A 14281-nucleotide genomic window follows, 5' to 3' on the forward strand; every position below is an offset into this window, starting at 1 on the left:
TCCCTGTGCTATGTAGCTGCTTCCCACTAGCTACCTATTTTACATTTGGTAGTGTATATATGTCCATGCTACTCTCTCATTTAGTCTCAGCTTACTGTTCCACCTCCCCCAGTCCTCAAGTCCCTTCTCTATCTCTGCGTCTTTATTCCCATCCTGCCCCTAGGTTCTTCAGAATCTTTTTTTTTTTTAAGATTCCATATATATGTGTTAGCATACGGCATTTGTTTTTCTCTTTCTGACTTACCTGACTCTGTATGACAGATTCTAGGTCCATCCACCTCACTACAAATAACTCAATTTCGTTTCTTTTTATGGCTGAGTAATATTCCATTGTATATATGTTCCACATCTTCTTTATCCATTCATCTGTTGATGGACACTTAGGTTGCTTCCATGTCCTGGCTATTGTAAATAGAGCTGCAATGAACATTGTGGTACATGACTCTTTTTGAATTATGGTTTTCTCTGGGTATATGCCCAGTAGTGGGATTGCTGGGTCATATGGTAGTTCTATTTTTAGTTTTTTAAGGAACCTCCATACTGTTCTCCATAGTGGCTGTATCAATTTACATTCCCACCAACAGTGCAAGAGGGTTCCCTTTTCTCCACACCCTCTCCAGCATTTATTGTTTGTAGATTTTTGATGATGGCCATTCTGACTGGTGTGAGGTGATACCACATTGTAGTTTTGTTTTGCATTTCTCTAATGATTAGTGAGGTTGAGCATCCTTTCATGTGTTTGTTGGCAATCTGTATATCTTCTTTGAAGAAATGTCTATTTAGGTCTTCTGCCCAGTTTTAGACTGGGTGGTTTGTTTTTCTGATACTGAGCTGCATGAGCTGCTTGTAAATTTTGGAGATTAATCCTTTGTCAGTTGCTTCATTTGCAAATATTTTCTCCCATTCTGAGGGCTGTCTTTCTGTATTGTTTATGGTTTCCTTTGCTGTGCAAAACGTTTTAAGTTTCAATAGGTCCCATTTGTTTATTTTTGTTTTTATTTCCATTTCTCTAGGAGGTGGGTCAAAAAGGATCTTGCTGTGATTTATATCATGGAGTGTTCTGCCTATGTTTTCCTCTAAGAGTTTTACAGAGTCTGGCCTTACATTTAGGCCTTTAATCCATTTTGAGTTTATTTTTGTGTATGGTGTTAGGGAGTGTTCTAATTTCATTCTTTTACATGTAGCTGTCCAGTTTTCCCAGCACCACTTATTGAGGGCTGTATTTCTCCATTGTATATTCTTGCCTCCTTTATCAAAGATAAGGTGACCATACGTGCATAGGTTTATGTCTGGGCTTTCCATCCTGTTCCATTGATCTATATTTCTGTTTTTGTACCAGTACCATATTGTTTCGATAACTGTAGCTTTGTAGTAAGTATAGCCTGAAGTCAAGGAGCCTGATTCCTCCAGCTCTGTTTTTCTTTCTAAAGATTGCTTTGGCTATTCAGGATCTTTTGTGTTTCCAAACAAATTGTGAAATTTTTTGTTCTAGTTCTGTAAAAAATGCCATTGGTAGTTTGATAGGGATTGCACTGAGTCTGTAGATTGCTTTGGGTAGTACAGTCATGTTCACAATATTGATTCTTCCAGTCCAAGAACATAGAATATCTCTCCATCTGTTTGTATCATCTTTACTTTCTTTCATCAGTGTCTTATAATTTTCTGCATACAGGTCTTTCGCCTCCTAAGGTAGGTTTATCCCTAGGTATTTTATTCTTTTTGTGGCAATGGTAAATGGGAGTGTTTCCTTAATTTCTCTTTCAGATTTTTCATCATTAGTGTATAGGAATGCAAGAGATTTCTGTGCATTAATTTTGTATCCTTCTACTTTACCAAATTCATTGATTAGCTCTAGGAGTTTTCTGGTAGCATCTTTAGGATTCTCTATGTATAGTATCATGTCATCTGCAAACAGTGACAGCTTTACTTCTTCTTTTCCGATTTGGATTCCTTTTATTTCTTTTTCTTCTCTGTTGCTGTGGCTAAAACTTCCAAAACTATGTTGAATAATAGTGGTGAGAGTGGGCAACCTTGTCTTGTTCCTGATCTTAGTGGAAAAGGTTTCAGTTTTTCACCATTGAGAACGATATTGGCTGTGGGTTTGTAATATATGGCCTTTATTATGTTGAGGTAAGTTCACTCTATGCCTACTTTCTGGAGGGTTTTTATCTTAAATGGGTGTGGAATTTTGTCAAAAGCTTTTTCTGCATCTATTGAGATGATCATATGGTTTTTATTCTTCAATTTGTTAATATGGTGTATCACATTGATTGATTTGCGTATATTGAAGAATCTTTGCATTCATTGGATAAACCCCACTTGATCATGGTGTATGATCCTTTTAATGTGCTGTTGGATTCTGTTTGCTAGTATTTGTTGAGGATTTTTGCATCTATGTTCATCAGTCATATTGGCCTGTAGTTTTCTTGCTCTGTGACATCTTTGTCTGGTTTTGGTATCAGCATGATGGTGGCCTCGTAGAATGAGTTTGGGAGTGTTCCTCCCTCTGTTATATTTTGGAAGAGTTTGTGAAAGTTAGGTGTTAGCTCTTCTCTAAATGTTTGACAGAATTCATCTGTGAAGCCGTCTGGTCCTGGGCTTTTGTTTGTTGGAAGATTTTTAATCACAGTCTCAATTTCAGTGCTTGTGATTGGTCTGTTCATATTTTCTACTTTTTCCTGGTTCAGTCTTAGAAAGTTGTGTTTTCTACAATTTGCCCATTTCTTCCAGGTTGTCCATTTTATTGGCATATAGTTGCTTCTAGTAATCTCTCTTGATCCTTTGTATTTCTGCAGTGTCAGTTGTTACTTCTCTTTCTTCATATCCAATTCTATTGAATTTCGTTTTCTCCCTTTTTTTTCTTAATGAGTCTGGCTAATGGTTAGTCAGTTTTGTTTATCTTCTCAAAGAACCAGCTTTTAATTTTATTGATCTTTGCTATCATTTCCTTCATTTCTTTTTCATTTATTTTTGATCTGATCTTTATGATTTCTTTCCTTCTGTTAACTCTGGGGTGTTTTTTGTTCTTTTTTCTCTAATTGCTTTAGGTGTAAGGTTAGGTTGTTTATTTGAGATGTTTCTTGTTTCTTGGGAGGACTGTATTGCTATAAACTTCCCTCTAGAACTGCTTTTGCTGCATCCCATAGGTTTTGGGCCATCGTGTTTTCATTGCCATTTGTTTCTAGGTATTTTTGATTTCTCTTTGATTTCTTCAGTGATCTCTTGGTTATTTAGTAGCATATTGTTTAGCCTCCATGTGTTTGTATTTTTTACAGTTTTTTTTTTCCTGTAATTGATATCTAGTCTCATAGCATTGTGGTCGGAAAAGATACTTAATACCATTTCAATTTCCTTAAATTTACCAAGGCTTTTTTGTGACCCAAGATATGATCTATCCTGGAGAATGTTCCATGAGCACTTAAGAAGAAAGTGTATTCTACTGTTTTTGGATGGAACGTCCTATAAATACCAATTAAGTCCATCTTGTTTAATGTATTATTTAAACCTTGTGTTTCCTTATTCATCTTCATTTTGATCTGCCCATTGGTGAAAGTGGGGTGTTAAAGTTCCCTACTATTATTGTGTTATTGTCGATTTCTCCTTTTATGGCTGTTAGCAGTTGCCTTGTGTATTAAGGTGCTCCTATGTTGGGTGCATAAAGATTTACAATTGTTATATCTTTTTCTTGGATTGATCCCTTGATCATTATGTAGTGTCTCTCTTTGTCTCTTGTAATAGTCTTAATTTTAACGTCTATTTTGTCTGATATGAGAATTGCTACTCCAGCTTTCTTTTGATTTCCATTTGCATGGAATATCTTTTTCCACCCCCTCACTTTCAGTCTGTACCTGTCCCTAGGTCTGAAGTGCGTCTCTGGTAGACAGCGTATATACAGGTCTTGTTTTTGTATCCATTCAGCCAGTCTATGTCTTTTGGTTGGAGCATTTAATCCATTTACGTTTAAGGTAATTATCAATATGTATGTTCCTATTACTATTTTCTTAATTGTTCTAGGTTTGTTATTATAGGTCTTTTCCTTCTCTTGTGTTTCCTGCCTAGAGAAGTTCCTTTAGCATTTGTTGTAAAGCTGGTTTGGTGGTGCTGAATTCTCTTAGCTTTTGCTTGTCTGTAAAGGTTTTAATTTCTCCATCGAATCTGAATGAGATCCTTGCTGGATACAGTAATCTTGGTTGTAGGGTTTTCCCTTTCATCACTTTAAATATGTGCTGCCACTCTCTTCTGGCTTGCAGAGTTTCTGCTGAAAAATCAGCTGTTAACCTTATGGGATTCCCTTGTATGTTATTTGTTCCTTTTCCCTTGTTGCTTTTAATATTTTTCCTTTGTGTTAAATTTTTGATAGTTTGATTAATATGTGTCTTGGCTTGTTTCTCCTTGGATTTATCCTGTATGGGACTCTCTGCGCTTCCTGGACTTGATTGACTATTTCCTTTCCCATGTTAGTGAAGTTTTCAACTATAATCTCTTCAAATATTTTCTCAGTCCCTTTCTTTTTGTCTTCTTCTTCTGGGACCTCTAAAATTTGAATGTTCATGCATTTAATGTTGTCCCAGAGGTCTCTGAAACTGTCCTCAATTCTTTTCATTCTTTTTTTCTTTATTCTGCTCTGTGGTAGTTATTCCCATTATTTTATATTCCATGTCACTTATCCATTTTTCTGCCTCAGTTATTCTGCTATTGATCCCTTCTAGAGAATTTTTAATTTCGTTTATTGTGTTGTTCATCATTGTTTGTTTGCTCTTTAGTTCTTCTAGGTCCTTGTTAAACGTTTCTTGTATTTTCTCCATTCTATTTCCGAGATTTTGGATCATCTTTACTATCATTACTCTGAATTCTTTTTCAGGTAGACTGCCTATTTCCTCTTCATTTGTTTGGTCTGGTGTGTTTTTACCTTGCTCCTTTATCTGCTGCATATTTCTCTGTTTTCTCATTTCGCTTAACTTCCTGTGTTTGGGGTCTCCCTTTCGCAGGCTGCAGGTTCATAGTTCCTGTTGTTTTTGGTGTCTACCCCCAGTGTGTAAGGTTGGTTCGGTATGTTGTGTAGGCTTCCTGGTAGGGGACTGGTGCCTGTGTTCTGGTGGATGAGGTTGGATCTTGTGTTTCTGGTGGGTAGGACCACGCCCAGTTGTGTGTTTTGGAGTGTCTGTGAACTTATTATGATTGTAGGCAGCATCTCTCCTAAGGGGTGGGGTTGTGTTCCCGTCTTGCTAGTTGTTTGGCATGGGTGTCCAGCACTGTAGTTTGCTGGTCGTTGAGTCGAGCTGGGTCTTAGCATTGAGGCGGAGATGTCTGGGAGAGCTCTCGCTGATTGATATTATGTGGGGCCAGGAGGTCTCTGGTGGTCCAATGTTCTGAACTCGGCTCTCCCACCTCAGAGGCTCAGGCCTGACACACGGCCAGAGTACCAAGACCCTGTCAGCCACACGGCCAGGTATGTGGGGAGTTTCTTGCCTTTTGGGAAGTCTGAGGTCTTCTGCCAGCATTCAGTAGATGTTCTATAGGAGTTGTTCCACATGTAGATGTATTTTTGATGTATTTGTGGGGAGGAAGGTGTTCTCCACATCTTACTCCTTCATCTTGAAGGTCCTACTACTTTAATATTTTTTCAACTGTCATATTTTCTTCAGACCAACATAGGATCACCTTGACTGCTACAGAGACTCCTATCTGGTTTTCCTGACCCTTTCTTGGCCGCTGTCTTATGCATTCTACAACTACAGCTAGAGTGAACTTTCTATGATATAAATATGAGTTCCTATTTAAAACACAGTAATGACTTCTCAGTGTCCTCAGAAAAAAAAAAAACAATAAAAACAAATATCTTAACCTAGTACATAGGTTCGCTTTTGATCTTGCTCCTGCAGATCTCTCAGTCCTCATATCCTGGCACTATTCTTCCCCATACTCTTTACCTAAGGCAGAAAGTACCAGTTCTTTAAAATGTTATGTCTCTTTCTTTCAGAATTTAACTATGCCATTTTTTTCTCTGCTTTGTAAATATGGCATATTTTTCTCTATAATATTTGTATTACTTTATAACAAAGCAGAGTATTTGTTGAATGACTTTGGCTTTAACATATTCTATTTTATTATAAGAGTTTGCATAAAATAGCATTGCTGACAGCCTCTGAAAACACTGACCATGTTGATTCTATTTTGTAAGGCTAGCCTCGGTGGTCTTTCCTTTTATTTCATAATTTGTATCTTTCCCTAACACTGGCTGAGGCCCCCGCTTTCTCTTGTAATATGGTCCACTATCTGGCTTGAATTTTCAAGGTAAGACCTCTTCATGACCCAGAGATATCATTCCGTATTAGCCGTACTTGTCAATATGAAGCTGATCTCCTAAAGCGCTTGCTCTCAGGAGGTCGTATTCTGGAAAACTATCTGCTAAACTGTATCATAAGGCATCAGTTATAATACTATTGCGATGCCCTAAAACTGTCAATGATATTTGGTTGTAAATTGAAATGGTAGTTGAAATTTTTTAAACTAATGGAAAAGCATACAAAGAAATTGATCAACTGGCCTAAACCAAACCTAAGAAGTTGTCAAAAATTGGTGGAAGAAGCCTGAGCGCGAACTGGATGACTTAGCTAGCTCTGATTCTACTGGCTTCTATACTTACTCTCTTTAAGCTTTCTTAATCTGTACAATTTCTTAATCTGTAGTGGCAGCATTAGAGTAAATAATTTCTAAACAGGCTTTAGGTGTAGTATTTTCTTTAAAAGCACAAGCCTAATAAAAAGTGTAAGCCTGAGAGAAGAAATCTTTCAATCATGGAGCTCTCCTGACACCCCACAATTCATAACATTTAATAAGCCACCTACTCTGGCTACCCAAAGTTCATGTATGATTTGTTGTTTACTCCATGTTAAAGGTGACATCTGCTGAAAATACGAAACCATGTAAAAGGAAAACATCTATTAAATCTACCACTTCTAAGCTAGAAATAGAAGCAGTCTTATGTCCTAGGACATATATCCTTCCCTTCAGGCTTAAAAAAGTATGAAGGCTTATTCCACTATAGAAAAATTGTCCCTCAGAATAGAAAGTAGCATAAAATGATATACTCCAGTGATCAGAAAAAGAGAATATAATTTATGCTTTTCCCCCCACTATATTAACTTCAATAAGCTTTTCCACAATCACATTCAGTCAATATCATTGAATGTTTACCCTTTCTATGGCCAATGCTGTGAAAGGTGCTTAAGCCAGGAGGCGCCTGTACACAGTAGTGAGTGATGAGTATCAAGGCAAATTTGCCTGGGGTGGGAGAATAGAAGTACATAGTTTTAAAGCAAACAAACAAACCAAAAAGACATTACCAAAAATGATTAATTCTCAAGCTTCCAAGAAATCTTATTTGATACTAAGCTCTATAAATCATGGATTCCTCCCAAGAAAAGTTTTCATCATTCAGTTAAATCACAGTTGAGAGATTTGCTTAGAATTTATCATTTAGATCACAGCTGAAAAAGTAAATAGATTTAAATCCTTTGAATCTGAGTGGAACTGCATATGCAAGAGTTCTTTTCTTGGCATCTTGTTTGCACTGAATGTGTAGAGATGATTTGCTATCATTGTGCTCACAGTCAGATATGTGCAAACACAGGTCCCTAACAGAGGCTGCAGTAAATACACACCACATGGACACTTACACAAAAAGTAATCACTACAATGATGCTGGCATCAATAGATATTTTTAATGTAGATGTTAGCTGCACAGAAACAATATTAATCTAGCTTGCCATTAACATTTTTATAAGATTATTTTTCAGTTCTATGAATTACAAATTCCTGGGAATACTTCTGTTTTCTTATATGATAATAAGTTATTCTGCTTTGCATAGTTTACATCCTCATGACTATAGTAGTCTCATAACAAAATGGCACATATTAATGTAAACAGTTATGTGTCCCTTATACAAGAACTGGTCCATTCTTACTGAATTCATTCCAAGCACTGTTAGAAAAAACAGTCTTTCTACAAAAGATACAAGGTGTTCTGCAGTTAACCAATAAGAATACCTCTAAAATGAAGAAAATATTTATACTTCATTAGTACTCTCACTGCCAGGTGTAAATGAATTTTTAGTACTGTTGGAAACAGATTTTGTGGCTTCTCCATATGTATTACTGTTGAATTACAGAATTATGGAATTTGTTTAGTTAAAAAACATTTCATTTCACATTTAGAGTGGTCTAAAAAATTAATATATCAGTACATAAATAATAAAGTCTACTGTATAACTATTTGGCCTTAAAATATAGGAATATTTTTATAATCTTCAGTGGTAAAAGGATAAAGCCAGAAATGAAAACAATGATTCATTTGACTACATGAAAATTGGAAACTAGGTTCTGAAATAAAACAGTATTAGAAACATAAAAGACAAGATCTATTTATTTATTTATTTTTACCCTTCCCTTGGTAATCCATTATGAATTAATAGTGTAAAATTAGTAGTAACTATGTTTGTTCTGTATAAACTACAACCCACTATAAATTTTCCTAGGACAAATTTAAAATTTCACTTCTCTTTTGGTCAAAATTCTTTTTTCTTTCTTATTTTTCTTGCCACTTAAGAGAAAATTATATACAAGCATTTTGCAAACTGTCTTAATTCTGCAGTCCATTGCACAAAGCACATATAATTTTAGAACAGATGATGGCCTCTTTGCTCTGGACTTTTCCCATAGGGGCTTTCAGGGACCTGTAGTATCCCGGAACTTGCATATTTGCCTGTGCTATGAAACTAACACAATGAATTCTCAAGTCATAGGTATAGGATATGAGATTACAATAAGGGGAAATTAGACTTCTGAGATGACAAGTGTGACAATATTTTAAGTTATTTTTATATAATGGACACTAAATTTGTTTATACATAATGGTGTAATCTTACTGAAGAAAAAGTAAGTTAAAGATTAAGATGGTTTACAATGGTTATTGATTGCACAATAAAATTCACTGAACAGTGATTTAATTCTACATGCCATCTTACTCATTCATCCACATACAGAATCACAAAAATATTGGTAATGTCAGTGGGTTGATTATGTGAAAATTAATGGTCAAATCCTGTTTACACAAGTCATTATTTTTGCAATATTCTAAATCAAATTATTAATTGCAAGGAATAATTTTATTTCTATGTTCTTCCTAACCATGTGATATACTGTCCCCAGAGTTACTAGAAGTATTTAGGGGTGTGTGTGTGTGTGTGTGTGTGTGTGTGTGTGTGTGTTTCAAATTTTTAGGAGCAACATTTTGCCCATCATAACGTTTCGCCAAGTATAAGCATATGTAAAAGTCAATTGGTCATTCCAGAAATGATGGAATCGGTAGGTGGACTTGTGTCAACTCTTTTGCTGAAAACCAGAAGACTTGGACATAAATATAAAAAGGATATTTAATCAAAACCATGAGAAAGCTCCCCCAGACTATAGGAGACTAATGCATGGAGGTGAGTACAGAATGGAGCTGCTGGACACAATGGACATCTTCTCATTCCAGTGGCATGGCTGAGAGGCTGAGAAGGTGAGCAAAGTTTCCAGTACACTCACCCACAGGACAAATACTGAAGTTCAGGGCCCAACGAAGGGGACGGTACCTGGCGAATACCCAGGCTAAGAGTAAAATTTGGCGTCAGGAACTCAATCCCCACTTCCAGGGATCTAAATCCTTGATTTGTTTATGGTAATGTGAAAGTGACTGTACCATTAGCCTAGCTACCTGTTACAACAAGTGAATCCTTTCTGGAGTAAAATGTTATGAAAAGCCACAAATTATCAGAACAATTTGTCAGGTAAAATGAGAAATGCACACAGAAATAAGAGTAGACAAGGAAAATGATTAAAAGCCAAGAAAATAGAAATAAAAACTATTACAAAAAAAAAAAAAAATCTCTGGGTCTCCAGTTAAGGATACCAGATACTGACTTTAAAGGATCATGCTTACAAAATTAAAAGAAAATATAAAACCTAGATAATATATAAATTTATAAGCTGAAAAAACATAGATTAAACATTTAATGGTTGGAGTCAACACTGTTGAAAAATAAAGAATTTGATAATCTTGGATACAGATGAAATGAAAAGATCCAGATTGAAACATGAAGAGTAAAAAAGAGTAGAAAACATAATGAATATCGTATACAAAAAATGTGGAAAAGGAGAATATTTCCAATAATCGTATACAATTGGAATCTCAGAGAAAGGGAAGAGAGAAAATGAGGCTATGCAAGATCTTAAGGTAACAGATGGCAGTTTTCCAAAACTGATGAAAACATCCATATTTGCCTTCAATAAATTCTAATTCAAACTTTCTTAAAGACAAATAAAGCCAAACCAAGGAACATCATTGTAAAACTGCTGAAAACTAAAGATAAATAGAAAATAAAATATGTTTAAATTAACTAGAAAAGGGGATATAATCGTGCAAAGTATAATAACAAAGAAATAAAAAGAGATTGAAGTCCTATTGCAGTGGTATAATAACATATTCTACTCCATTCTTAATACAATTTATGTCATATTTTACATACGTATTCTTTATAAGACCCACGTACAATTTATAATTTTGATTTAAACTGTAAGTTGTCATTTAAATAAATTAAAGCTTAAAAAATAGTGCTAGATATTTTCCCACATATTTACCATTTCTAAGTCTCTATTACTTTCAGTCAATCTGGGTTCAGATCAGGTATGATCTCAGCTTGAAAAACTACTTTTAGTACTCTTTGTAATGCAGCTCTGTTTGGGATAATACTGCTTTTCTACTGCTGCCAAACCAAAATGCCACAAACTTCGTTGCTTCAAACAACATTCATTTATTATCTCACACTTCTGGAAGTCAGAAGTCTATGCCTAGATTCTCTGCTACAGTCTAACAAGGCCAATACCCAGGGGTCAGCCAGGCTGTGCTTTTCTCTGGAGGCTCAAGGCAAGAATCTACTTCCAAATTCATGCAGAATCCAGTTCCTTAAGACTGATACCCTCCTTCATTTTCAGGTACTAGAGAGCTCTCTCTCTATGGTCCTTTCACGTGACCCTCTCCATCTTTAAAGCAGCAGACATGGGTTGAATCCTTGTCTTGTTTGACTCTCTCTGACTTCCCCTCTGCCTTCCTCTTCTGCCTTTTAAAAGCTCATATGATTTTCATGGGAGCACCCATATAATTCAAAATAATCTCCTGATTTTAAAATCAGCAAAAATCCCTTTTTTCCTGTAAGGTAAAATTTCAAAATCCCCAGTTAAGGTGTGGCGTCATAATTCTCCCTACCATGGAGTTTAATTATGTCATTTAAAAATGTATTTAAACATGTCCCTATTTTCCCTTCATTTTTGGATAAATTTTCACTGGATATGGAATTCTGGGTTGACAGAGTTTGTAAAATTGGTGCTCATTGCTTTACAGATGTTAATACATTGTCTTCTGGCCTCCAGCCTCTGTTGTTTATGATGAGACTTTGGATATCATGTCTAGCACTCTTTCCCTGATTAAAAATTTTCTTTCCTCTGGCTGCATTCAGCATTCTCTATTTTCTCAGCCTTTTAGCATATGACTATGATCCCCCTTGCTTTTGTTTGTATTTATGCTATTTTGAGTTGGCTGAGATTCATGGCTCTGTATATTTTTGTACATTATTAAATTTAGTAAATGGAGGTCATTATTTCTTCAAAAACATGTCCTACCCTATTGTCCTTTTGTCTGATATTATACCTCACTGACTCTCTGTTCCTTTTTTTTAAAAAAAATATTCCTTACTCAGTATTCTTCACATTGAAAAATATCTGTTGATCTGCCTTCAACTTTACTGAAACTATTTTTTGCTGTCATCAATCTGCTATTAAGACCATTCTAGGAAGATTTCGTTTCCCATATTATAATTTTAAGTTCTTAAATTTATCCTTTCACCTATTATTCATCACATAATTTATCACAATTATATTTCCCTTGAAGTGTTTGAAAGTACTTATTAGCATAGCTGTTTTAAAGCTTAGCTAATTCCAAAATTTGGCTCATCTCAACTTCTGTTGTTCTAAATCATGCACCACCTTAACCTGTATTTTTTTAAACAAGTTTAGTAACTTTTAATCATATGTTCAACATTGGGTATGGAACGTTTTGCACAAATGGTGCTGGAAAAAAACCTGAATAAATGTACAGAAAAACATGAACCTTTATACCTGCTTCAGACAATGTATAAAAATGTGTAATGGATCTGAGACTGAAGTGTAAGGGTCAAACTGCAAAGCTTCTAGGAACAATCTTAGAACAATATCGTTGCAATTTTTACATAGGCAAAATCAGTAAGAAGAAGACAAAATATTAAATATCTGAATAAGCATGTTATAAAAGAAGATACTCCAATGGTCTATGAGTATGTTAAATGCTTTTTCACACCATTAAATCTGAGAAATGCAATGAAAAACACAATGAGGTAATATTATAGAGCACCAGGATGTCTAAAATCTAAAAAGTTGGTGATACCAAATGTTGGTAAGAATTTGGAGCAACTGAAAGTCTTACAGTGCTGATGAAAATGTAAATTTGTTTAATCATTTGGAAAAACTGTTTGACAGTCTCCAATAAAATTCAACACATGCCTACTCTCTGACCAAGAAATTTCACTTCTAGGCATATAAGATAATTTAATTTTCTTATTTGAAGTCATAGACGTTAATGACACATCCAGTAGTAAAATGTCATATTTCCTAAATCTGCTTTATAGACTTTCTTTTATATCATTTTAATTGACAAACTCAGGAGTATACATTTTAACAAAGTTAATAATTTAAAGACTTGCTTTTAATTTGAGGTATAAAACTTTTGCAGATGTGATACCTTATCAATTATTTGTTCATTTACTTTACTAATAATTACTATTTCAAAAAAAGCAATTTTGAATGACAATCAAATTGAAAGCATATTTTTTTGTGATTCAACTCAACAAAATAACATCTCAACAAAATTTTAATGTAATTTTTAAAAGTTTCTCTAGAGAACCAAAGCAAAATTTATTCCAAGTATAAACAACAGCCAAATACAAACCATAGTCAAACTTCTTACAATATTCTTTCTATACTTTTTTCCTGCTCTCCTATAACATAGCTGCCCAATAATATTCTTCTCCTCTTCCAAATTCCAAAAATAATCCAATCAACAATCAACTCAGCCAAAATACAATTCCTATTCTGTCTCCCTCTCCCCCTTACCCATTCTCTCTCTCCCTGTCTTTCTCTCTCTCTCTCTCTCTCTCTCTCACACACACGCACACACACACACACATTCTCTCTCTTTCTCTCTCCCCTGTACCCCCACGACCCCTACCACCCCTGGATCGTATTCTTTCTGTATATGATTTTAATCCTCCTAAACTTTGGGCCTCTATACATTTTCATTTCCCATGCCCCTTCACTTAATGATGGGCAGAGTGATAGCCACGGAAGTTTTCATAGTACCCAATTCACCTCCAGTAATTGATTGGATCCAACAACCATAATTCAGTCCCTAATGACAAAAACTGAATCAGCAATGGACTTGCAAACCAAGTCCTGATACAGATAGCAAGAGTTTCTGCCTGCTTTTGGGAAAAGTTTCCCATCTCCTCAGAAGAGATCCAAGAAAGAAAAGGGCATTGCTTGTCTCTATATACTTGAAAATGCTGTAGACATCTTTCATCAATGTGGAGAAAAAGTAAAAGGGTGATAGTAGGCAGATAGTAGGCAGAAGTGTTGAGTCAATCAACCCTAACATCTATCTGCCAATGGACCGACAACTATGTTAATTTTTAAAAAATCTATTATTCAGACCAGAAGAGTTGAAGGTTATTGTTTGTAATAGCACACTTCCTAATTGAAATAACAGATCTTTACAATAAGGCTCAAGCTTGATTCAGCAGTAGGGTCTACTTCTTAGAAGAGTGGGAGAGTGTGAAAGGGGTAAGACGACATGATTCAGTGAAAGACAAAGTATGAGGGGGAATGATAAATCTCTCTATAAAAGTCTGGAGTGAGGAGGAAAAGGCAGTAAAAGTCCTGCACTATTTTGTGTTTCTAATACAATAAAAATGATTAGACCATTTAATAGAATAAGTGCTAAAAGTGTGTTTTTCTTAATTGTCAAATGGATATCAGAATTACATATTAACTTAAATTCGTACCAAAATATTCCTCTTTAAAAAAGATAGCTTCATTTTATATAATACAAATATCACTCATATGTGATGTTTTAGCATTTTCTCCCCAAATTGAC

Source organism: Balaenoptera ricei, chromosome 3 (assembly GCF_028023285.1).
Source record: "Balaenoptera ricei isolate mBalRic1 chromosome 3, mBalRic1.hap2, whole genome shotgun sequence".
Taxonomy (NCBI): domain Eukaryota; kingdom Metazoa; phylum Chordata; class Mammalia; order Artiodactyla; family Balaenopteridae; genus Balaenoptera; species Balaenoptera ricei.